Consider the following 25,784-nt stretch of genomic DNA (forward strand, 5'->3'; position numbering starts at 1 on the left):
TTATATGCCATCAGGTCAGAACTGACTTATAGCAAGCTTAATAGGGGTTTCCAGGTGAGTAAAATATTTAAGGAATGGTTTTACTACTACTACTGCCCCAGTGAGTTTCCATAGTTGAGCAGCGATTTTAACCCATGCCTTCTGAGTCATCTTTTATGGGCAGCATAAGTCAGAAGTGACCTGATGGCATATAACACAGAGAAAAAAAAACACAACGTAAATTAAAGAATTAATTTAAAAAGTGGGACTTCTTCAGTACCCTCTGTCAGGATTTGGCGACAGGAAAATGCACAGAGTTAATTGAAGACACTTACACGTTCTTCTTCTTTAGCAAGACGGTTGTATTTACAATATTTACAAGTATATACAGGCTGGCATCACATCAGCATGGCAGGAACTCATTAAACAAACCGGCATAGAGGATTGCAGCAAGTGGTAAAGAGAGAAGAGGAAGCTATGAAGACACTGTTCACTTATATACATATACAAGGCTTCTTTGGTCCAGTCAGAAGACACATTAGTTCATCTTCTGCACCTGAGTGTCTTCTCATTTTCAGACATTGCATCATCTTCTCAGCAGTCACAGTGACTCAGCATACACACATCTGTTCATAATGGCAGCTCATTAATAACACATTTATCCAGGTTCAGGCCTATAAAAATTACAATATTCTGACACCCTCATAAACGGTACTGCTTTCCATTCCCATTATCTGCTCATTTCCTATGAACTCCACCAACAGTCAACATTCAAAGGTAAACCAAGAGGTTTAAGTTCTTTGTGGGCTGTTAAGGAGGGTTTCACTTCCTTACAGATTTCAGAAGGTATTTTGTCATGCAAAAGGTATACCTCAAACATGCTGATACCTCTCTCTTAAGTGTGGATAGTGCCATTTGGCTACCTAATCAAGGATTTGCCTACATTAGTGGTAGAGGCAAAAACTGATTGACTCATATTTTAATAAGAACCTGCCTAATTTTGTGATTTTCTTTTTTCCACTTGAAATAATGCACAGAACCCCACACAGAGGGAGAATCCTGCCCCCACATTATAGGCAAACTGATATGGTAACAAGACAGTATTAACTAATAGTTGGTAAAATGCAAATGTTATAGAAAGTGAAATAGGTACTTTATGCAAAAATCAGAAAGAGTGAACAGCCTTCATTTTAACATTCATAGGTGACACTTTCAATTTGTGACTCAGTGGCTACTGAAGACAATGTGGGTTCATTTAGCAAAACAGTACAAACAACAAGCTTACTCAGTGGTAACGATATATGCCACAGTAAATTGAGCACTTAGTAGATGAGTATGTTTATGCTATTATGGATACCATTACCCAGTGTGCTGCTGGATAGCTCAATAAATTAGGTACTCTATCATGTTGCAGAACCAGAGGTTGGGAGTTTGATTCCCCACTGTGCCTTCTGGATGAAGAGCCAGCCTGTGTGGCCTTGGGCAAGCTGCACACTGTCAGAAGTGCTCTCAGAAGAAAGAAATGGTAAACCACTTCTGAGTATTCTATATCTTTAAAAAAATACTGAAAATGATTGCCATAAGTTGCCCTGATGGTCCACAATTATTTAATTAACTCACTCAGTGTGGTATAGTGAAGAGAATTATGGACTAGGACTCAGGAAACCTGGCACAGAATCCCTGCTCAGCAGGAAAACTCATGAAGAGTTGGCACTGGTAAAACTACTCCTGCAATATCTGATGTACTTTGAATGCCCTACTGGTTGCTGTAAGTCAGCTCTGGCTTCAAGGCACATAACAAGTGTTTTCACCCAAGGTCACAAATGAAAACTTGAAATTCAGAAGAGGGTCCTTTGCTAAAAACATTACAGAACCTTTCTACCATTTAATGGCAAATTTAGACTGTGCAACCATTTATATATATGCAACAGCTATGGCAAGATATATTCGACAGCCTTTTCAAGGACTCCACAACACAAAACACAAAGTAACACCTGAAAATTCAGAGGTATTTGCTACAATCCTGACCTCAAAACAATTTATTCCATGGACAAACTGTAATTGGGCATTGCGTCCCACCCCTGTTGCTTAATTTTGGAGAAAAGTTTTCCAGGAGGACAAAACACCCGCTGATGGTCTCCCACAGGAACCTAGTTTCTATCAACGAATCTCACACTTAAGGCCACATCATATTAAATTATATTTACCCAACCCGGGACAAGGGCTTGGCTGAATTAGTGAGGTGACCCTTTAGATTGCAATGCAGAGTTCAAGCCCAGGCACTGACAGGAATGATTGGATTCAATCAAAGCGTGGGACAGAGTCATTTTGGATTTTGATTGCACCAGGCAGGGGTCATGATGAGAAACAGTAGCTGCTCACCCAGGAGAAATTTCAAGAGAGCACCTTCCCCCTCCCCCAGCATTTAAGAGCACATCTATTATAATTCAAAGAGGGGAGCTCTTTTTAAAGGATATGCCAAGAAGTTAAAGTAAAAGGCATTGCTATAAATGGTGACCTACTTTTCTGTTATTGCTTTGCCCGTGCAATGGTCTCTGTTTAATTGATGACCCCTGGAAGGAAATATGGATGTGATGAGTACTCACAAATTTTCTTGTTCTGGGCAATTTTCCAAGTCTTGCCATGCTGAGACTTCCACCGAGACTTCACCCTGCATCCATAAAATGTCCCAGCTTCATGTGAAAACAAAACTATAGTCTCCTTTGCCACCTTTCTCCAGTTTTCATCTGTTGTTCTATATAGGAAACTCAAAAATGCTGCACGGAAAGGAAGTTTGACACCCTTGCTAAGAAATCCTGCATAGGAAAAAATATCATTCTGCACAGGAACTGTAATATTGCTGCAAAACTTGTCATTGTTTTCTAGAAAAAAACGACAATGAAAGGTCTCAGAAAGGCCATAGCATTTATGGGGGGGGGACTTGTGGGGAATAATTTCACTGAGAGGGGAAAAGAGGCATTTTTCCTGGTTCATTTCCAAAAACAAGAGACAGTGAGAGTCATATCTTTAGGAGAAAACAAAATGTTATCCATTCTTGTGAGCAACACCCTCTCTACAGCAGCCCCACATGAGCTTCCAAAATCTGCTACGGATGGCTGGAAACCCCCACCCCCCAAAGCCAGTTCTGAGACAGCACCAAGGGATGACAGGGGAGGTGAATAAAATACAATAAAATAGAAAAAAAATCTGGCCTCCATGTTGAGGGCAGTGGTTCCAGATATTTGCTGCTCTAATCAATGGTTCTAAATGACAAATTATCCCCGTTGCACTCCAAGAGCTAACTCTGAATTTGACCCTTGCATTGGTTGTGTCCACCCCTGAATTAAAAGCCTGCAGTTTAGGCACCAGGTCACACTCCTGTTAATCATTTGGTGCTTGCATGCTTGCTTGCTTGTTCTTTTCAAGAACATTTCATCCTCCCCTGATTTTTCTACTCTTGCTTTTCTGCACTTGAGTAAAATGCTTTGATTTCAGATCAGTAGAGGCAGCTATGTTCACTGGAGTCTAATGGGGCAGGCTGATGGCGGAAGGACTGTATATATCAATTCATGAGTTTAAATTGCCTGCAATCTGGTCAAAAGTGGGAAATGTAGCTCTGATTTAAGAAGCAAAGGTGAAAATAGGTGAAGCAAACAGAATCTATATCTTTCCAGAGTCTACCTCTTGGCAGTCCTTCTCAGGTGCTTTCATCTCAACCACAGTACCTTTGGGTTTCTCCCAGATGAAAGTAAAATATTATAGAAAAAAAAATTGGTGGGAGGTGCGTGTGCCCATTATTGATGAGGTCCATATAAAGGACTATGTTGTCTCTCCCTGACATACAGTTGTTGAAGTACTTTTTTTATGAAAATGGAGTAGCAGCCCTAATGCTAATGCCAACAAAGTGTTTCTATAGAAAAAGATTAAAAGCCAGACATTAAGGCAGTAGCTGGCAACTTTAGTGGACATAGGGTCAGTTTTAGCCTCCATTGCCCTTAGTTCCCACTATTCATCCCTACCACCACTGATTTGTGCAATGGAAATTTGGTAGCACATGGCCAATAGAATAGTGGGGAAATTCTGGTTTGCCAAAACTATTTTTCCCCACTGAAAAAAGGTATTTCTGTTGTTCTTTTAGAGTAGAACTGGACTTCCTGGAATCTTCAGGAACTGTGATAACTATGTGTAAAGGGCCCTTCAAGATTCTCCACCCTATTTGTGGGAAGAGAAATCCGTGAAATAATTTAACTGAATTTCTCCTGTTTCTCCAAAGCATATCATATAATTCATGGTGGTTGAAACATAGTTTTGTTCTCTCTGGTTTTTCCATTGCTGGTGTAAGTAACCACAACAGGAGGGTTGGCAGCCTAGCCACCATTTTGTTTCCTTCATGAGGCTTTTGGCCTAGTACCACTCTAGGACATTCTGAAGCTGAGGGCGAACTAGAAACCACCAGATTGTAAGGAGGAAGAATCCTCGTACAGAAAATCCTGTGCCTTCCAAGGAAGACTCGACACTCCTTAGTGATGAGCTGCTCTGGGCATGGGTAACTGCTTTGCCAAAAGGTGAGAAATTGTAACCAATGAGCATATATTCCTCAGGGACCTTTGAATCAACTCCTGCATACTTTTGTTCTTTTTTTTTTTTTTTTTTTAAAAACCTATATAAAAACTTGAACCCTGTTGATCTCGGGGTCCCTACCCTACTGGGAACCCAAATGTGCACTTGTTTTACCTGAATAAACCTTTTGCCCTTTCCTCCAAGAAACTGTCCCTTTATTATTATTGCTTGAGACTTGGCTTAATAGAATTAGCTAAGACACCAAGTTCCAGAAGTAACAAGATGATGGAGACATTTTGGAAATAAGTTTGCAAAATGGTCTTCTATTTCTATTTCCAATAGAATGAAAGAGCTCAGGAAAATTGGGTTCAACATTTCACGGTTCAGCACCTTTCCTGGTTGTTCTCAATGTTGGATTTTTAAAGAGTCATTGCAGATATATTTTGTCTCTGTTGCAAATCCTTATAAGACAGTTCTTTCTCTTTAAGGCCTATATAGCAGGTATGCAAGAGGCCAGAAGGTGTTTGCTATTATTTTTTTCACACTCAGAATTCTCCATTCTGGGAATTATTCTTGCTAGACCTACACCTGACTTATCCTCACTTGGAACAAGACCTGGCTAGAAGGCTTCATGGTCTCTAACAGGCTCTGAGCTGGCCTAGGTTACTATTAGAAAAGGAAATTTCCCTAGTGCTAGCTAGGAAAGCCCTTTTCCGACAGGAAAGTATGTCAGAACTTGGCCTGTACTAGGTCATAGAGACTCCCAGCTCAGTCTTTCTCCCTATGAGCACCATTTAAGTCAGCCATTCTCAACCAGTTTTAGCCACAACCATAAACATAATATGAAAGCAATATAGGCCAAATAAAGATTGTGTCAGTCTCATAATGAACTTTACAAGTTGGTGTGTGAAGAATTGTTTCTAGTGTCTGGCCTCCTTCAAATGTGTCAACCCCTCCCCCAAGGGACCATATGGCCCCCATTGAAAATGGCTAGTTTAGGTGCTACTCTGGCAGGATGAACTCCCAGAATGGAGAATTCTGGGAGCTGGAGTTTAAAAGAAAGAATGGCACATCCCTAGAAGCCAGTGTTGTGTCCAGCTGTAGAAAAAAAAGTGAAGGTAGTTCAGTGCCATAATTTGTCCTCTAGTATTCCAAGAGTTTTTCCATTCTAAAAAAAAAAATGGCTTCCATTTTGAGGCCTCATTCTCAGGACTGTTTAGAGGAGTGTTTCCCTACCTTGGGTCCCCAGATGTTCTTAGACTACAATTCCCAGAAATTCTGGTCAGCACAGCTAATGGTTGAAGGATTTTGGGAGTTCTGGTCCAAGAACATTTGGGGAGTTGAGGTTGGGAGCCACTACTTTAGAGAGTTGTTTGGTGACATATTGAGCTTGCCAAAATGCTACAAAGTGGCCAAGGGTATTGAAATTATATTCAAAAGGAGTTTATTTTCAATCTGATGGAATTAGAATGGTCAAAAGTTTCATGGGAGTAATTTTTTGGCCGGCACTAAATTAGACACCCATTCCCCAAGCACCTTGATTTAGTGAAAACAAAAATGTTGCTTTACTGACTCACAACAATTTAATGACACGCAAATACAGCAATAGCCACAGTGCAACAAAAATGACCTGGGGAGAAATGCAGCCCATAAATGCAAAGATCTCTCTGCCTAGATAAATGAATTTATGAGTTTCTCTTATGCTATGGATATGCATCTTACTGCCTATTGCTCTCAGGGAGAAACTGAGGGGATGGGAATCTCTTTTTTCTTCCCCACAGAGAGATTTCTGTGTGGAAGATTTTTATTCTCTGCCAAATCCCATAAAAGTCTTGTGAGATTTCTTGACAGTTCCATGAGCTTTTTTAAAAAAGAAAGAAAAAAGGAAAAATGAAATGGCAGGCTGTGGAGGATTATAACAAGTTTCACACAGAATGGCATCTTTCCTGCAGAGTTCTCCTGGAAAGGGCAGAAGAAACATCAAACTGCATAGGATTGTTTTGAATGCAGGATTCACTGAAAAAGCCATTAAGCTTTATGGAATCTGGCAATCTTCTGTGAAGAGCAGTGCAGGGAAACAAAAACAAACAAAAAAAGCAAAATGAAATAAAGGGGAAAGACATGATCAGGGTTTCATTTTGCAGGAAACCTGGAAATCTGTTTGATACAATGGGAAGTAGTGATGAATAATATTGGTATGGTTAGACTTGGGAATTCAACAAGAATAAGAAATTTTGCAAATCTTTGTCACATCCCAAATCTACGGTCACATTTGATACTTGAAATGTCTAGTTCCCAGTGAGGTGTAGCAGACAGAATGATGGACTAGGACTCTGGAAACAAGGGTTCACATCTCTACTCAGCCATGGAAACTGACTGGGGGAGTAGAACTGATAAAACAGTTCCTTAAATATCTCACTTACCTTGAAAACCCTGCTAGGGTTGCTATAAGTCAGTTCCAACAGGACAGGACATAACACATATACAGTTCTTTTTATCAAATGCATGAAGGATTTTTTTTGAAATTTGTTTTTATAAAAGTATTTATACATACATACCATATTCTCACTGATTCAGAATCACCACTGTTATGAAAAATATGGACCCTTCCTAAAATGATATTCCAATCTCATTAACTCATTTAATTCAAACAACTGATTCTTACCTAGAGGTTCTTGGATTGAATTAGATTATCCAGATCCATTTTCAGTTTAGCTTCAGGCCTTGTTATGGGATGGAAAAAACATTGGTTGCCTTAGTGGATGATCTAAACTGGGGACTGAATGGGGGGAGTTTGTCCCTGATGGTTCTACTGGAGCTCTTGTTGATTTTTGATACATTGACCATGTATTTTTCTTGCCATCTCTCTGGAACAAAGCACTGTTTTACACTGGTTCAGGTTCTTTCTGGAAAGGCAATCTCAGAATGCGGTGCTGGGGGACTCCTGTTCAACACCTTGGCCTTTACCCAGTGCTACCCCTCAGGGTTCTGTTCTGTCCCATGTGACATTTAACATATAAATGGAACCAGAGTTTTGGCATTAGATGTTACCAATCCATGAGTGACAACAACCCTATATCTCCTTTCCAACTCAAAGGAAGCTGTTTCTGTTCTAAACAAGTATGGTCATCAGCAGTGGACTGGATGAGGACAAAGAGATTGAAACTTAATCCAGATGAGCCAGAGATGCTCCTGGTCAATTGTAAGGCAGATCATGGAACAGAAATTAAATCTATGCTATATGGGGTTACACTCACCCTGACAACTCAACTCTTAGCCAGGAGGGCACTGTTGTTGTTGTTGTTGTTTAGTCGTTAAGTCATTTTTGACTCTTCATGACCCCATGGACCAGAGCACACCAGGCCCTCCTGTCTTCCACTGCCTCCCAGAGTTGGGTAAATTCATGTTGGTAGCTTTGATGACACTGTCCAACCATCTCGTCCTCTGTCGTCCCCTTCTCCTCCTGCCTTCACACTTTCCTAACATCAGGGTCTTTTCCAGGGAGTTTTCTCTTCTCATGAGATAGCCAAAGTATTGGAGCCTCAGCTTCAGGATCTGTCCCTCCAGTGAGCACTCGGGGTTGATTTCCTTTAGAATTGATAGGTTTGTTCTCCTTGCAGTCCAGGGGACTCTCAAGAGCCTCCTCCAGCACCACAATTCAAAAGCATCAATTCTTTGGCAGTCAGCTTTCTTTATGGTCCAGTTTTCACTTCCATACATCACTACTGGAAAAATCATAGCTTTGACTATGCAGACTTTTGTCAGCAAGGTTATGTCTCTGCTTTTTAAGATGCTGTCTAGGTTTGTCATTGCTTTCCTCCCAAGAAGTAGATGCCGTTTAATTTTGTGGCTGCTGTCTCCATCTGCAGTGATCATGGAGCCCAAGAAAGTAAAATCTGTCACTGCCTCTGCCTCTTCTCTGTATACATGTACAACAGCAGTAATATCCAGAATCTCCATGTTTATAACTGTGTGGCTATGCTGATAAGGCAGGAAATCTAGTTGCTAGCATCTCAGCTTTTCCTCCCATGAAGCAGGCATATTTTAATTTTGTGGCTGCTGTCACCATCTGCAGTGAGCCTTCCCAGTATGCCAGGCTGCCCCCTTCCTTTTGTCCTTCAAGCAACAAGTGAAGACTGTTGTTTTCAGTCAAGTGCTTATCAATTTTAATAATTTATTTGGTAGTTTTTCATCTTGTGTGCTGGATATTATTTTTTGTGTGTGTTTTTAAAAAGTGTTTTAAAGGTGTTTTGAACAGTTTTAATGAATTGTATGTCTAATTGTTTTTAAAGTTATGATTTATAGTGGTTTTAATTGTTTTTTTTTAATAACCTGTGCCCCGTCTCAGGTCCCCTAACTGGGAGAAAGGTGGCATAGAATTTAAAGTAAATCAATCAAAAATGACAATCCTCCACCCATATTCAGAACAGGGAACAAATGAAGGAAATCGTTCCTCTCCTGCTCCCAAACATCCGCAAAGATGTCAAAATAAAACCAGTGCAGTGATTCAAAACTGTTTCACATCCCATCCTCTAAGATGCTTGTTTTTCTTGTCCTCCTGACTTCAAATTTTAATTTTTGTAAATTATCCACTACCTAAATGCATTAATGTACAGTCTTTGAACTGAAAAAAGTACAATAATCCCAAATAAGCCTATGACCCACTATACCAGAATGGATATGATGATCTGATCTCTTCCTGCTTCTCTTTAACCCTGGCATCACTAGTTCATTTAAGTCCTTAAGCCTTAATTGAAAAAACGAATCATGAAAACCAGGAAGAGAAAGTAGATGAAAATATCTTTACAGCTTGTAGAACAGCTTGCTGTGGCTGGGGAAAAGGAGCCGGATACGGCATTCAAATATATATTTTAAATGACCTATTGAAATTTATCTTTCCTACCATATCCTTCCACAGAGGAATGTTTTACAGAGATGGCCTTTTATACATATGCTTGTTCTGCAGGTTTAAATGAGCAAAGGAAATTATATGTCTTTTTTATTTTTTATGTCTGAGAGCTTTCAGGGCTACAATGTTCTTTGAGTCGGTTGTGCTTTCTTCCCATTGTCTGTCTAGGCAAATATGAATCAAAAATATGTTAATCCTGCCCCCATTCCACCCTTCTAGAGTGATGCTTTCTTTTTACTGTGCATATCTGGTTTATACTGCTGAATATTACTCTCAGCTACAGTTAGGGACAGGCAAACCTGTCATTTCCAGTTTCTCTTTGGTTCCTCCCCCCGCCCCCCCCAGGATTTAAATCCATTCCTTTTTATATCTGCCCAAGAGATAGCAGGGATGGAGTGGACCCCAATGTGCAGACCGACAGATTGGACACACAGCATGTTGAGGCATATAGATAGGCATGTCATAACCTAGGAAATGCAACGATAGTACTGGTCTTAGCATATAATCCTATTTTACCACCTATGTCTCTGCATTTAGATGTTGTGATCAGGGCAGGTGTTGATTAGCCATTTGGGGGGGGGGAGCATAAGATTTTTGTCTTCTCTTAGATTGGAAATTATAAGTGGATTGGGGGCCTGCATTGGGCTGAATTGTGGAAGGATTATGGAAGACATTGCAGTTGGTTCCATGGATAAACAGGAAGTCGTAATGGCAGGGTAGTGTAGGAAGAAAACAGCATGCATTAATGGGGAGCATCCAGAGAAGTCTTTAGAGTGAAAGGGAGTTCTTGCTTCTGGGATTTTAGGTTGTGGGGAGGGGCTTATGCATGCTTGTAAAGCCCTGGTCCCTAGGGTGAACGCCATGGGACTCCTTTGAGAAGAAATGGCTGGCCAGTTTCAAGCTGTAGGTATATCGTTGGTAATCAGAGAAAGGTGTGTTCCCATACAGTTATTTTTGCCTCCTCCCTTCCTTTACTAATAAAACCACATTAACAGCAAATGTCTAATTACTTACTGTCTCTTCTTAACTTACTGTCTTTTTTTGGCAGAATCAGCCTCCTGAGGCAGTTGCTTCACTCTAGCTGAAGAACAAAATGTCTTGCACCGTACCGCTTGGTGATTTCATTGGAGAGGTGAGACTCAAATCATGATTTTCATCTCTTGGTGTCTCTGTAAGTAATTGCACTTAAAGTGAGGCGTATCTTCAGAAGAACTTCTGATAGAACCATTCTCACAATATGTTTTCCAGACGTGAGAAAGGTGCCTTTCACTTCCTCTCCCTCTCCAATCATTAAACATGCACCAATATAACCTCTGGAGGAAGGTCATGCAAAATGTTTCCAAACTATTCTCCTACGTGTATCCACTTTCTTCCCTCAAAAATACATACTTCTGTGATTAACATAAAACTCACATGGCCATATGACCTAGTTAGCAATGCAATAGTGGCCATAGATTCTATATGCACCAAAGGATTTCTGAGATTTCCTTTCTTGTTCAACCGTTCAATTGTTCCTCTCAGCTACAGCAGGACTGTTGACACAGTAGAGTTATTCTAGCTGAGAAAAACAATTAGATTTAGCCTTAATTTCACCTAACAAGAAACTAGCTGGTTATTACAGCATAGTAGAACTTGTCGGAACAAGATGCTGGGTACAAACAATATCTGGAACAGAACAATGGGACACACCCAAAAAGAAATGGACTCAGTTCTCCCTCCCAAGCCACTTCTCTGAGTGCTGTACAACATCAGAACTCCCTCCCCCAAACAAGGAGAAGTATATGCAGGGTGGTGGTAGTGGTTTTAGAAGGTTATAGTTGTAGGGGGAAAAACAAGTTCCAGTTTATCCATTGTTTATAGGCATTCACCCACAACTACCAAGTACTGTAAGGGGCCAAAGTAGTAACTGCATTGGATCTTTCATACGCTCTTGGCCAGAGTCAGGAAAACTTACCATTTGGAATTTCAGTTCTCAGAATCTCTTGACCATGTTGCCTGGGGGATGCTGGATGTTGTAATCCCAAAAGTAAAACCAGAAGGCTCTGCTGTGGGTCTTACCTGTGCGCCATATAACAAATCTCACAATAACCCATTAATATCTGTTCTTTGACCAGGGATTTCTGGGAGCTGAAGTCTAAAAGCACAAACATGCCACTCCTGTAGCATGTATTTTTTCAGTCAATCAGCAGTCTCTATTGTTCAACCAGGTTATCAAAGTTGAACAAGAAAAGACATCCTAGAAAGCAGGCAAATGACAAGATGCTCCTTGGTTTCCCGTATTCATTGTATGCACTTATTTACTGTATACAGATACTCACTGAGAATCAGTATAGATAGTAGATAACAGGCACTTTTTTGTGTGCCTAAAGATGGACTTTCTCCCACATCCAGGCTATGTACAGGTAAAACCGAGAAGAAAGTGTGGAAAAGTTGCTTTCTGGATTACAGTTTCCAGAATCTGTCACCTGGCATGGCAACTAATAGATTCACTTCTATGTCTGCTTGCTGCTTTTCATTAGGGCAGTCTGAATACTTGAAGTAAATTTTCATATGTATTCACGAAGGCTTTCACAGCCAGGATCTAATGGTTGTTGTGGGTTTTTCGGGCTCTTTGGCCATGTTCTAAAGGTTGTTCATCCTAACGTTTCACCAGTCTCTGTGGCCGGCATCTTCAGAGGACAGGAGTAGCACTCTGTGCTCTGGTGCAGTTTGTTGTCACCCACAACAAAAAACACACTGAGCACCATAATCGCCCATCTCCTGAAAAGGACAAAAGCTGATCCAACAGCTATGAATACTCAACTCCCAAACAAACTACACCAGAGCACAGAGTGCTACTCCTGTCCTCTGAAGATGCTGGCCACAGAGACTGGTGAAACATTAGGAAGAACAACCTTCAGAACATGGCCAAAGAGCTCGAAAAACCCACAACAACAATTAAATTTTCATACTTGTTAATTCTTTGGCATATCTCATTTCTATAGTTCTACCAGCCCAAATCTGACTTTTTCTTTAAAAAAAATGAATTTCATGCTGTTCTATTTCACTCTTATCAGATGGAGAAGCCTGCAAAATTCTGCTATTTGATTAAGTTACGTATGAAGAAGTGGGGGAAATGTAAGACAATTGTACATTTAAACAGCTGCTAATTACACCCTCCTGACATAGTTATTGTATGAAAAGCACACTTAGGATGAAACTGCAGCACTATCTAATTGAACTCAAAAATATTTCTGACATTTTAATGAACACACCAATTAGTTTTATTTTACAAGCCTTTCAAATGAACCACAAAGGATTAGAAAATGACATTCAAGGTCTGTGTATAATTAAATTGCATTAAGTCAGAAAGGTGGAGAGAAAGGTAATGTCATCCAGGAGACTTTTTAAAAAATTGGGACACAAATGAGCTTTTAAAAATGTCTTGGAGTAAATAAAATTTTTACTCTTGCAGCTGTTCATCCAGAATAGCCATTGATTGTGTTAGTATAAAATAATGACTTCCATAATAGTGACTTCCAGAATCTGTTCTCAATAATTCCAGAGTGTGGGACATGTAAGAATGGATTCAGTTTACAGGAAGCCAGATTTCAGATTTAGAGCAGTACAACCATGTTCTTCAGACAGAACGTCTGAAGAAGTGGACTTGTCCACAAAAGCTCACATTAAAATATACCAGTTAATCTTTAAGGTGCTACAATGTTCTTTTCTTCTTTATTTTATTTTTTTATTACTAATACGGCTACCTCTTCTAAAAGAGAAAGCTAGGCAGTCACATGTCAGATATACTTTAACCTAGAAGTAGGAAGTTGGATTTGCTGACCTTAAAAGCCGCTTCCAATTCCATTATTTTATGTTTCTATAACTAAAAAAAAACCCACCTCTTACCACTATCTGTTTTCATCATCCATTACCGTATGAATCCTCACCGAATGTTGCCTGAACATAAAAATGAATATGGGGCTTTCTGTCTTGAATGCACATCTGAAATGGGGATAGAAGCAATACTCACTAAATTCCATGTTCTCATTGGCTCAAGCTGTCTCAGTAAATGTGGCTGATATCTTACATTACCTTATGTAATCTTGAGGGCCACACAGCCTTATTCTTGTTCTTTCAATAGGGCAAGACTTATTTTTCTCAATGTTTCCTCTAACTTGTACTAAAAGCCTCTAGTAGCTTTTTGGGAAACAAAGCACACCCAAGCATGTTGATGACAGTGTCTCTTGAGCGCCTCATCCTGCTTGCTGTGTTCCCTGCTGTGTATGACTTTGGGCTGACTATGCTTCTTGGATTCTTTTTGTCTTTCTACTGTTACCATTGGACTGGCCTGATTCTTTTGCTTCGGATCTCCTGCACCTGGTTTGCCTGACTCACAGACAGCACTTTGATCTCTGCTGTGCCTTGTGACTCTCCTTCTGGACCTTCCGAATTTGATCTGCCCATTTGTTGTTCCTGGTTTGATCTGCCCTGCCATTATTGACTCCAGATTGTCAATAATATAAATCATCCTAATTTGGATGAAGTTTGGGAGCAGAAGGTCATCTTACTTCTCACCAATGAAAGAGCTCTATTGAGAGCTGCAGACAATTCCTTGCCATGGTCCCCTGTGTTGTTCCTTTTGTGTGTATGTGAGGATGAGACAAGATATTATTTATATCTTAATGTGAAGGCTGCATTGGAAGTTGGATATGAACGTGTAGTGAGCGTGATTCTACTTCAGCCAGAGGTGTATTACTTATGCCAGTGTAAATCTACTGGCATAAATCACAGCAGTGAGTGCTTGCTAATTAAGAAGTCTCTGTAGGCATTTGGTGTCATGCACCAGTTGGGTTACTTAGCATTCAATACCAAATGCCTACACTGTCCTCTTAACTAGCAGCAACTCACCACTGAAATTTACACCTCTGAATTTATGCTGGTTTAATCCTCAACTGGATTTGAGCCTTACTATTCTGCTACAGTTGCCACTGACTGACTTTTGTTTACAGCAATTTTGGAGTTTCTAGCTAGATATCTCAAGAATTCTATGAAAAGTTTTCCAAGACTACAACACCTCTTGGAGAAGACTTTAATTTTGATAGTTTCTTATCTTTTTGTTTTCTATCTTGTACTTTACTTTTCATTTTAGAGGCTGTTTGCTTTTTTTTTTTTAAACATTCCACTTCCTCCAGTGAGCTCCTAATTTTATTCTCCTTACAGTTCTGTGGGAGAGATCAGGCTGAATCTGTGACTGGCCCAAGGTCACATCTTTGAGTTTTGTGGCCAAGAGAGGATTTGAATGCAGGTCTCTTGAATACTAGTTCAATATCTTAAACTACTATACCACATTGCCTATTTACAGCTACATGTACTTCAGTTGCAGGTCCATTCCTGTCATCACCTAATCTATTCTTTGCCTTCTTGAATTATATTAATACTGTTGTTTTTATTTTAAATTGCTTTTTAAAATTTTATTTTAAATTGCTTTTATGTATTGTTAGCCGCCCAGAGTAGACGTCAGTCTAGATGGGTGGGGTTTAAATTGAATAAATAAATAAATTAAATAAATGTTTGTAGCACCTTGACACTTCCAGCATGTGAGCAAATAAAACGGGGAGGGGGAGGAATGCTTAAACTTTCTACAGAAATAAATAAAACAGCTAAAGATCATTGTGAACCAAACTTTCTAGAATATTTTTCCATTACCAATATTAACTGTAAAGTAGATTATTAGCTCAGTTATTTATTGACCAAGCTCTCTGGATTTTATAATCCATAACTCATACTTTCCATCTGATTTGCTGCTGATTCCCCAAAGTCATGTAGGAAAGGACGTGAAGTATTGTAATCTTCAATACTGCTTATAAAATTTCCCATTTACATGCATGCTGTCCATACACCAAAGCCATTAAATATCATAAACGTAAAGTTAATGTCTCATTTCTGAAAGTTATGTATCTTAGTAATTACATTAAATGACTTTCAAAGACTAAATTTCCAAACTCTATTGACAAAGCAGTCAGGAACAACTTTAAATAACCTTATGCTTCATGGCCACTTGAATGACTCATCTGCTGAAGCAGAGAAGGTTTTAAAGCAAACTTCAAAGAAAACTATAAGGTATTCACTTATTTCAGGGTAAAGGGGGGGAGACACTATCTCATGCTTTTGGAACTAGAAGGCACGCAGGAGGGAATTGCACCTGTTTGAGATCTTTCACCTCTGCTATTCCTATGGTAAAGGAGAATGTCTGATCAGATACTACACCTAGGGCTGGCCATAAGATAATACTGTGTGGGAAAAGGAGCAATGAACTCTGCACTCAGCTTTGCAGGATCATTTGGAAGGCTTGTAGGGATAGGGCTGGATGAATTTTGGATACCCCACTGCTGTCCCCTAAAGGATCCATCTGTGTGAATACAAAGTTGTAGGGATGAGTTAGAAATTCACGGCTTCTTCTTGAAACTACAGGAGTCCCATTTACTCCTATAGATTATAAAGGAAAAGGTTTCTGCTTGAATGTGAACAGTGAAATGAATGTGAAACCCATTTCGTAGGCATCCTGGGGTGACATCTTGAGAAATGAAACTTAAATACACCAAGGGTAGTGTGGGCAGAGAACTCAGTGTCTTCTGATTGGGGTTACTATAGGTTTCCAAGTGAGGGGACTGGAGTCAGAGCAGAGCCTATAAATGATATCCACCTGTACCAATGAGATCTAGAAGCAGGCACAGATGCCAAAAGGTGAGGGTTGTTTTTTTTTGGCTTGGCATTGGTTCTTTCAAATGGAAAGGTGGGTATTGCTGCTTATAAATCCCCTCAGCATTTGCTATTAGGATATGCTCTGGTGCAAGCCTTCATGGCAGCCATATTTTTTTTCCAGTGTCCTTTTCTGAATCCTCAACTTACATTTACAATGTCTACATCTAATTGTATATTGTTTTTTTAATATAGTTAGTATTAGTAGATTATAGATCAATATATTATAAATCAACAAGTAAATATATTAGATTTAGGAACCTTTGTGGTATATCAAGCAGGGGAAAAAGACTTTGTTATATAGAGACAGATCTACTAAGTTAATAAGTTTTGTGAGATAAAGTCTCCATGTATGTATGCATATGTGATTTTCTTTAGAAGGGTTTGTATTCTGCTGTAGCGGAATCAGATACTGTTCTTCTTTGGGTAGAGTCTGCAGGCAGCATGAAATATGGATGTAGTAGAAGAAGTAGATCCTCAGGGAAGGTTGCAGGAATGCTGCCTGCATCCCTACAGGAGCTTCTACTGAGAGGAGTGGAAGAGGGAGAGGAAAAAGATAGCCCACAACTGCTATTATGAGCCCTCAAAACAAAATCCGTCACCCAGCTGCCTTGTTCAGCACTGGCACTATGAAAAAGCAACATGCAGGAGTACAGGGTGTGTGTGTGTCTGTCAAGGAGATAGCAGAGAAAGTGGAACAGATATGAATGAAACCCAGACATGTTCCAGTGTCACCTTTGTGCAATCCAACCAGGGCGGCCAAGGCAAGGGGCCAAAAAAGATGATGAGGATGGCACTTTCCTCCCAAAGAGCCAACGAGATGGAGAAGGACAAGGATGGCATCAGCACTCAGACTGAACCTTGCTGCTTTTGTGGTTTGGAAAAAGATTCAGGACATAGTCTTTCATACTCATACCATGCAGCTCCACGACATTCAAGAAAGAGCTTACACCCAGCCCCCATTCCCAGTAAACCTCTCCTGTGCAAAGTAGAGCACTGTGGTTGGTCGGAACTCCCTTTCAAGTATATATACATCTGACATGGGGAAGGAGGAGATTCAGGTGTGTTGGAGTCACGAAATGAGAAGGCTGATGGGCTTTGTGATGATCACCAGATAATTAGGATAGCAAATAGTCTCTTAGAGATAGAAGTTAAAAAAGTCAGCCACGCACAGGGATGTCTGCCAACAATGCTCCTGGTGGGCGACTAGTAGAAGAGGCAGAATAACACGGAATGGATTCCCAATGAATTCTGCCCTGCCCCAAGAAGGACTGTGCTTTTATTAACATTACAAGCTCACAGATCGTGGACAGTATACAGATAGGTTACAGGGTTCAGATAGGACAATGGTTACATCATGCCTTTAGGACTGGCCTAAGGAAAGGCTCTATGCAAGCTCTCTAGAACCTATGAGAAAGAAAAAGAATGGTGGGCAGTCATGCCCCACAGAAGCAGCTGTGACGTCATCCAGAAGGGTTTGCCCTCTACTGTAGATTAAGCCAACAGCTTAGCAACCTTGGGAATGGCACCCCTACACAGGTGGGCACTATTTCAGAAGCATGTGACACTGAAATGAGACCTGCCCCTCCAGCTGCATTTGCCCCACTAGTTGTTGGAAGTAATGACAAATTATCAATAATCTCTTAGGAACAGGCAGTCAAATAAGTTCCCAAGAAGCCAATAATCTGGAAGCATTTTGAACATTGGACTTGGACCACCTCTCCAATAGTAAGATGCTCAGTCATCTGAAGACTCAGCACATGGTGTTGCTGCTAGCAAATGAAGTGTGCAGTATGGAGGCAAGTGGGATATAAGTCATCAGTGGCCAAAGGTTTGAGCCACCAGCCCAGTGACAAATAGCAAGAGATGGGAGACAGCAAATGTCAGATCTACATCTCAAAAATAAGTTCCACGCTACCATGAAGGAGCTTGGAAGAGTGCAGGAAAAAGCCTCCTACAAATGTAAAAATCCTTTGTTGCCTAAGGGAGATGATAACCCTTGATGACTAGCCATTCTTAGGGGTGGAGAACACTTGTTCCAGTAGTTTTGTGGCAGAATTGGCATCCCATTACCATTTGCCATCCTGAATGACCCTTAGCTGTAGGGTGGTACCAGATTTATACTGAGTCTCAGGCAACTGGTACAGCAGCAGTTGGCCAGGGCACAGATGGTACATTTAACAAGTAACATCTGGAACTGCCAGGGTGCAAAAATGCCTGTCTCTCCTTGACAGGACACTGGTGGGAGATGGAGGCATCAGCCATAGGGCAACACACAAGGGCAGGGTACAGATGTCAACCATACAGCTCATAACATTCAAAGGTTTCTAAGGGACATGCTGAAGTGGTATAATCTAGCTACAGAAAGTCAAGGTCTGTTTATCTCAAAAAAAAATGGGGCAAACATGGTGGCAGCACTACAGATGAAAGGAGTGAGTTATATGGCCCACACTTTCAACCTCAGGGTGCCTTGCAGGATATAGAAGACACATGCATACCTAATGTGACGGAGCAGGCCAGAAAGGTGGCAGGGCATTTTCACCACAGTATCTGGTGTATGAGCTGTCGCAGCAGAGTGGAGAAAACTTAGGATTGCCATTGCACCACCGAACCCAGGAAGTGGCAAATCTATGGAACTCCACTTTCTACCTGCTTGAAAACGTGTTGGAGTAGCAAAGAACACTCCATGATTTGGCACTGGATATTTCCATTGGTGTGGCTGCTCCTCTGGGCAGAGAAGAGGAGAACATTATCGGTCAAGTGGTCCATGTCCTCTGAAACTTTGAGAGTGTGACACAAGTCCTTAGTGAGGAGACAGCCATCCTTAGCCAGGTGATCCCAATGTTCCAGGGGTTTGGAGGCATGATGGAGGGCATAACGAGGGACAGTCTAAATAGATGAGGGCTTCCATAAGGGAGAACAGCATTTTTCTGATCTAAAGTGGTAGCCCTCACCAGCTAGTTAAAGGATCTGCTCCCATACATTTTTGCATCCATATGGAAGGAGGACTACTGTCTAGAATTCACACACACACACACACACACACACACCGAATTAAATAGTGAGCAATGAACATCAAGCAGCAGCATGGTGGAGCCATGCCCACCAACTTTCCATCACATGCATCACAGCAGCAAATAGTAAAGAAGGTCCAGCTAGTATTGAGGGGTCACACAGAGCAGGAAGACACTAGCAATGTTCATAGTACCTCAAACAGCAAAACCAGCAGTTGTATTCTAGGGGTGTCCAGACATAAAGGAAGACTTCACCTGACCATCTTGTGTGTCTCCTCTTGTTTCAGAGGAAATCAAATTTTACCAGATACACAAATGTTGCCTCCCTCTTGTGTATAGGATTGCAATCACACTTACTAACTTTTCCAACTGAGCAAGTATTAAGAATACACACAAAGAGGCAGAATAAGATTTAAAGGGGCCTCAAATTAAAACGTTGTGTAAATCTTAAATCTGTCTAAATCTCACGTGTTGGTTGTTAATTAAGTATGGTTTGATTTGGGTTCAAGAATTCAAATATCTGTCTCTTGTCATAATTACTGCACGTGTGAAAGGAGGTTTCCACTGGGTTCAAACAAGCTTTCATTCCTCCCTAGTAGTGTATCATTCCAGCATTTCTGGTATAGATGCATCACATGAATATCAAGGTCCCACTTTCCCAAGGTCCCAGTTAGAAACTTATTCCTGTTTAAGACATCTTTGCTTGTTTATGTTCACCCAAAGGGAATAAATAGAAAAGCTGTGTTTTGCCCTTTGTTCCAGAGATTATATTGCTGCCTGAGAATCGTAATAAACAGAATGAGTTGCTACAAAACAAATGCTATTCTAAAATCATCACAACAATAAACTCTATATTAAAAACCATATATTTTAGAACATGGATGTACTGATTATTTCCTGGGTAATGTTTATTGGTTTATTTATATATTTATATCTTCCCATATCCTAAAGATTATAGGTGGCTAACAGAAGCTTAATCATATTAATGTTTCTCCCTCTGTCTTTTAATGGACAGTCAATAAACATAGATCAAATAAGTTGACGCAAGACAAGTGAAGCAGACATAGAGAACAAGGGAATTTTTAGAGAGAGGTTTGTGTTCAATGGTGTCTGGTTTCCAGTATAATAGATACTGTTGGTGGAACAGATTCACCCACAGTCCCATATAAAGTTCCTTTCTACTATATTGACCAGAATGACAACTAAATTTTACTTTGAAACTGCCAATGGATCAGAGTATTTCACTGCACCTAGGCAAAATAAGTTTTGAACACCAGAGCTGGAAGGGATCTCATAGATCCCTGAGACCAGCCTCTGTCAGGGAGGCACTATGGGCAATCAAACTCTCCATCTAAACCACTGACCTATTCAGCAGTTTTAGGGGGAACTGAAGAGTCCACCCACTTCACGGATTGGTGCCTTGTCGTGGCGAAGGGGCTTGAGTAACTCAGGGAAGCTATGGGCTATGCAGGGACAGACGGACAGATCATAGTGAAGAGTTCTGACTAAACGCAATCCACCTGGAGGAGGAACTGGCATGCCACTCCAGTATCTTTGCCAAGAATGCCCCATGGCTGTCCAACAAGGCCTTAGAAATAGCAGAGAGGAGAAGGGAAACAAAATGCAAGGGAGATAGGGAAAGTTACAGAAAACTGAATGCATACTTCCAAAGAATAGCAAGGAGAGACAAGAGGGCCTTCTTAAATGAACAATGTAAAGAAATAAATAGAAAAGGAAAAACCAGAGATCTGTTCAGGAAAATTGGAGATATTAGAGAACATTTTGTGCAAAGATGGACATGATGATAGACAAAAATGGGAGGGACCTAACAGAAGCAGAAGACATCAAGAAGAGGTGGCAAGAATACACAGAGGAATTATATCAGAAAGATTTCGATATCCCGGACAACCCAGACAATGTAGTTGCTGACCTTGATCCAGACATCCTGGAGAGCGAAGTCAAGTGGGCCTTAGAAAGCCTGGCTAACAACAAGGCCAGTGGAGGTGATGGCATTCCAGTTGAACTATTTAAAATCTTAAAAGATGATGCTGTTAAGGTGCTACATTCAATATGCCAGCAAGTTTGGAAAACTCAACAGTGGCCAGAGGACTGGAAAAGATCAGTCTACATCCCAATCCCAAAGAAAGGCAGTGCCAAAGAATGCTCCAACTACCGTACAATTGCACTCATTTCACACGCCAGCAAGGTTATGCTTAAAATCATACAAGGTAGGCTTCAGCAGTATGTGGACCATGAACTCCCAGAAGTACAAGCTGGATTTTGAAGGGGCAGAGGAAATAGAGACCAAATTGCAAACATGTGCTGGATTATAGAGAAAGCCAGAGAGTTCCAGAAAAACATCTACTTCTGCTTCATTGACTATGCAAAAGCCTTTGACTGTGGACCACAGCAAACTATGGCAAGTCCTTAAAGAAAAGGGAGTGCCTGACCATCTTATCTATCTCTTGAGAAATCTATAGGTGGGACAGGAAGCAACAGTTAGAACTGGATATGGAACAATTGATTGGTTCAAAATTGGGAAAGGAGTACGACAAGGCTGTATATTGTCCCCCTGTTTATTCAACTTACAGTATATGCCGAATACATCATGCGAAAGGCTGGACTGGAGGAATCATAAACCAGAATGAAGATTGCTAGAAGAAATATCAACAACCTCCGATATGCAGATGATACCACTCTGATGGCAGAAAGTGAGGAGGAATTAAGGAACCTTGTAATGAGGGTGAAAGAGGAGAGTGCAAAAAACGGTCTGAAGCTGAATATCAAAAAAAAAAACTAAGATCATGGCCACTGGTCCCATCAAGTCCTGGGAAATAGAAGGGGAAGATATGGAGGCAGTGACAGATTTTACTTTCTTGGGCTCCATGATCACTGCAGATGGAGACAGCAGCCACAAAATTAAAAGACGCCTGCTTCTTGGGAGGAAAGCGATGACAAACCTTGACAGCATCTTAAAAAGCAGAGACATCACCTTGCCAACAAAAGTCCACATAGTCAAAGCTATGGTTTTTCCAGTAGTGATGTATGGAAGTGAGAGCTGGACCATAAAGAAAGCAGACCGCCGAAGAATTGATGCTTTTGAATTGTGGTGCTGGAGGAGGCTCTTGAGAATCCCCTGGACTGCAAGGAGAACAAACCTATCAATTCTAAAGGAAATCAAGCCTGAGTGCACACTGGAAGGACAGATCCTGAAGCTGAGGCTCCAATACTTTGGCCATCTCATGAGAAGAGAAGACTCCCTGGAAAAGACCTTGATGTTGGGAAAGTGTGAAGACAAGAGGAGAAGGGGACAACAGAGGACGAGATGGTTGAACAGTGTCATTGAAGCTACCAGAATGAATTTGACACAACTCCGGGAGGCAGTGGAAGATAGGAGGGTCTGGCGTGCTCTGGTTCATGGGGTCACGAAGAGTCGGACATGACTAAATGACGACGAAGAGTCCACAGTTAACTCATCCAACACCTTACTTTTATTCTCTGTCCCCTAGCTTCTGACACCTGAAGCAACCCCTCACCTGTTCTCCCAGGCTGGAAACCCATGAGCTATTCTAAAAGGGCTGGAAATAGTTTCAGATCTGGTACTAGTCAGAAAAAGTCAATTAATGCCAATTCTAGCAGTTTATTTGTACTCTTAGCCAATGGTTAAAATCATACTTACTGGCAGTATGTCATCTCAGGCCTGTTGCTCAAGGGAAAAGTTAAACAGATCACAGGGAGAATTGTGTTGACTATAACACATAGTAGAAAATGCAAGGTCCTTTTTAAAGTTATGCCTTTATTAGTCAACACAGGGAGGGGGGGAAACCCCCAGAAAATTGTGTGCAAATGTCTCAGACTGCCAGATCTCTTCTTCAGACAGAGTGATGTGTAATCAATCACTCTAGCTTCTAGGCCTGCCTTTTCTAAAATTGCAGACTGGACAGATGTTCTGTCATAGGGCAAAATAAAAACAACTTCCTGCCTGATTTTAAGGCAAACTTTGCTTTAATTTAATCTCACCTATACTTTACTACATTGAAGTGGAAAGGCAATGTATATTGATTCTGGTACATAATTCTCGGCATAGCAACACCTTCTAAATCTTCCATCCGAAATATCTGCACAAGTTCTTCTAACTATAAAGGAAATGACCTTCTGAGAAGAATATGCCTTTTTCCAGGAAAGAAAAGTAATTACATTATTTTTAATGCCAGTTAATTTAACTTTTATTACATCAAGAAGACTGACATTTCTGCATGTTGTGCAAAAATCCTTCACTTCTCCAATACATGGAGCCAGGAAAAGAATACTTATAATCTGCTGTGCCTTTGGCAACATTTCTGGAAGTGGGGAGAAAACATAATTTGGAAGAGTTGAGTTCTGTGATTAGACCTATTTGTAACATCATGGGAAATCATGTCTCTTCCTTCTACCAAACAGTGGTGTGCCTGAAGCTAAAATATCAACAAAACAGCAAGGTGAAACACTGAAGATTGGTTTAGCCTGGAAAGACCAATTCATTGAGAAATCTTTCTTAACTACCTCTAAATCAAATGTGGATCTTTAGGTATTGTTCCTCAGTTCCCATAAAACTCATTTGTTGGCTATGCTGGCTGGGGATGATAGGAGTTAGAGTCCGACAACATCTGGAGGGCCAGACATTGCACACCTTTGCCTTAAATCAATGGCACAAAAGCACAGGAACACTCACACAGAGACACAGTTGTATATTTTATGTTATTGTATTTATCATGTAAATAACCTGTAGGGGAATAGAATGATGGAAAATAACGTGTCTTGAAAATTTATTATTGTCTGCGAAGGAGACATGCCAGAATGGGGTTTACTCCTATTACTGCTCTGAAAAGGCAGGGGTCATGCATTTCAATTGGACTGATAACATCCACCCTGAGGGTCTGCCCTCAGTTCTTTACATGAGTAGAGAACACGCAAAGCAAAGTGTTTAGATAATTAAACACATATAGTTAGGCAGGTGAAAGATGGAGTAACGCCATGTGTGGGCAGCACCACTGGTTGGGAAGATCAATATGTCTCTTTCTTTGCAGACAAGGATATACAGTTTTCAGGACAGGTTTTCCCAACATTGCATTCTCTGTTGTGAAAGAAACATTCCTGAATAAAATCTATTCAAGTTGCACTTTATGTTGGTTAAGTATGTGGCATCATTATCAAAACAAATAGCCTACTAAATGCTAATTGTTGTTTGAGGCTGTTGAGATAAAGTGCCATACTGATGCTAGACTGAAAGAACCCCAAGAATTGCAGAGTGGGTGTCATGGTAGAGACTATAGAATAAAGAGAGACTTTCCAAATAAACTAATAAAACCTGGTAGAGGGTTATTAACAAGAAGAATGCAGGGTGTGAATGAGTTTCTCTGAATATCCTAATCTAGAATAAAGGAGGCATTCAGATACCAAAATGCAGCCCAACTGGGTTTGGATGGATGAGCGGTCCCTAGGATGGAAGGTAAGGATGTCTGAGGAGAAATTAGGTTCCTTCAACTATACAGCAAAAATCTCAAAAGATCAAGGGTACATGTGTGAGTCAGAAGTCATTAGGACCAGGCAAGCACATTTCAGACATAGCTTCTCAAGAACTCTAGTGTGAGGGGGGGGGAGTACTATGACAGCCTAGGGGCTAGGGGAAGCTTACAGCATTCCAGGCATCTGGCAGAGGACAGCTGGAGCACATAAAACATTGAGGAAGTTTTGTGTTGGTCAGAAATGCAAAGAACAGTTAGAGGATCGAATGGATGGTAGATTTCAGTGAACACTTCTGGATGAAAAAAGTAAACTCTGGTGTTCAGTTTCCCTTTGATGTGTTGTGCCAGTATCTTGTGTCTCTCTGCCTTCATAGAGCAGTAGAGTAGCTTTGGTGTGTAGGAGCTGAAACGAAGTGGTCCCTTGGCAACTGATATGAGGACGGATGCATCTCAATCTGGTGTCTCAGTTTTGACCATTCCACACTTGGTGACTTGTAATGGAGCCTAGCCTACTGATGACATTGCTCTGAGCCTCACTGACAAACATAACTCTTAATATGTTAAGGTGAACATTGAAGAAGCGGACATGGAGGAGACTTAGAGAATACCTTCAGGAAACTCAGTCTATGGCTGCAATAATGAGAATATGTTAAATTGCCTATTTGTCCTTTTTTGAGGAAATATGTCTCTGGCAATGAGGGCAATCTCATAGCCTTGCTGGTTCGAAGAAGCCACTTGTCAGAATAGGAGGCTTCCCATGTTGGGAGGAAATGTGAAAGCCAGCCTCCAACTAGAAAGGACAGTGGGTCAGTAATCAGCTCATGGCTGTTTTCAGTAGGGGAATGAGGCCCACATGACTGGGGGTATGAGATAGGTCTTCCAGGAGGTCTGGTTTGGAACTGAAATTGTGACCTATTGGTCTTGGAGGTCCTTTGTATGTGAGAAGCCACAGAAAGTGAAAGGAACTAAAAGAGCCTCTTTCGAATTCTCTTTCCTCGTTTTGTTCCAAAGTTATGACCTTTTTATTTATTTTTTTGTCCATAGTCTCTATCAGTGGGTACTTAAGGGAGTTATTTC

At 40.8% G+C, this 25,784-nt stretch overlaps 1 long non-coding RNA gene across 1 annotated transcript; it reads right to left on the reverse strand.

Annotated features, from left to right (window-relative positions):
* LOC140706350 (uncharacterized) lies at nucleotides 1-25,784 on the reverse strand. The gene is made up of 2 exons (XR_012085990.2): nucleotides 2,586-25,784; nucleotides 1-605 (listed from the first exon to the last, which is right to left on the reverse strand). It is a non-coding gene; the product is annotated as an uncharacterized LOC140706350 (long non-coding RNA).

This window comes from Pogona vitticeps, chromosome 4 (genome assembly GCF_051106095.1).
Source record: "Pogona vitticeps strain Pit_001003342236 chromosome 4, PviZW2.1, whole genome shotgun sequence".
Classification (NCBI taxonomy): domain Eukaryota; kingdom Metazoa; phylum Chordata; class Lepidosauria; order Squamata; family Agamidae; genus Pogona; species Pogona vitticeps.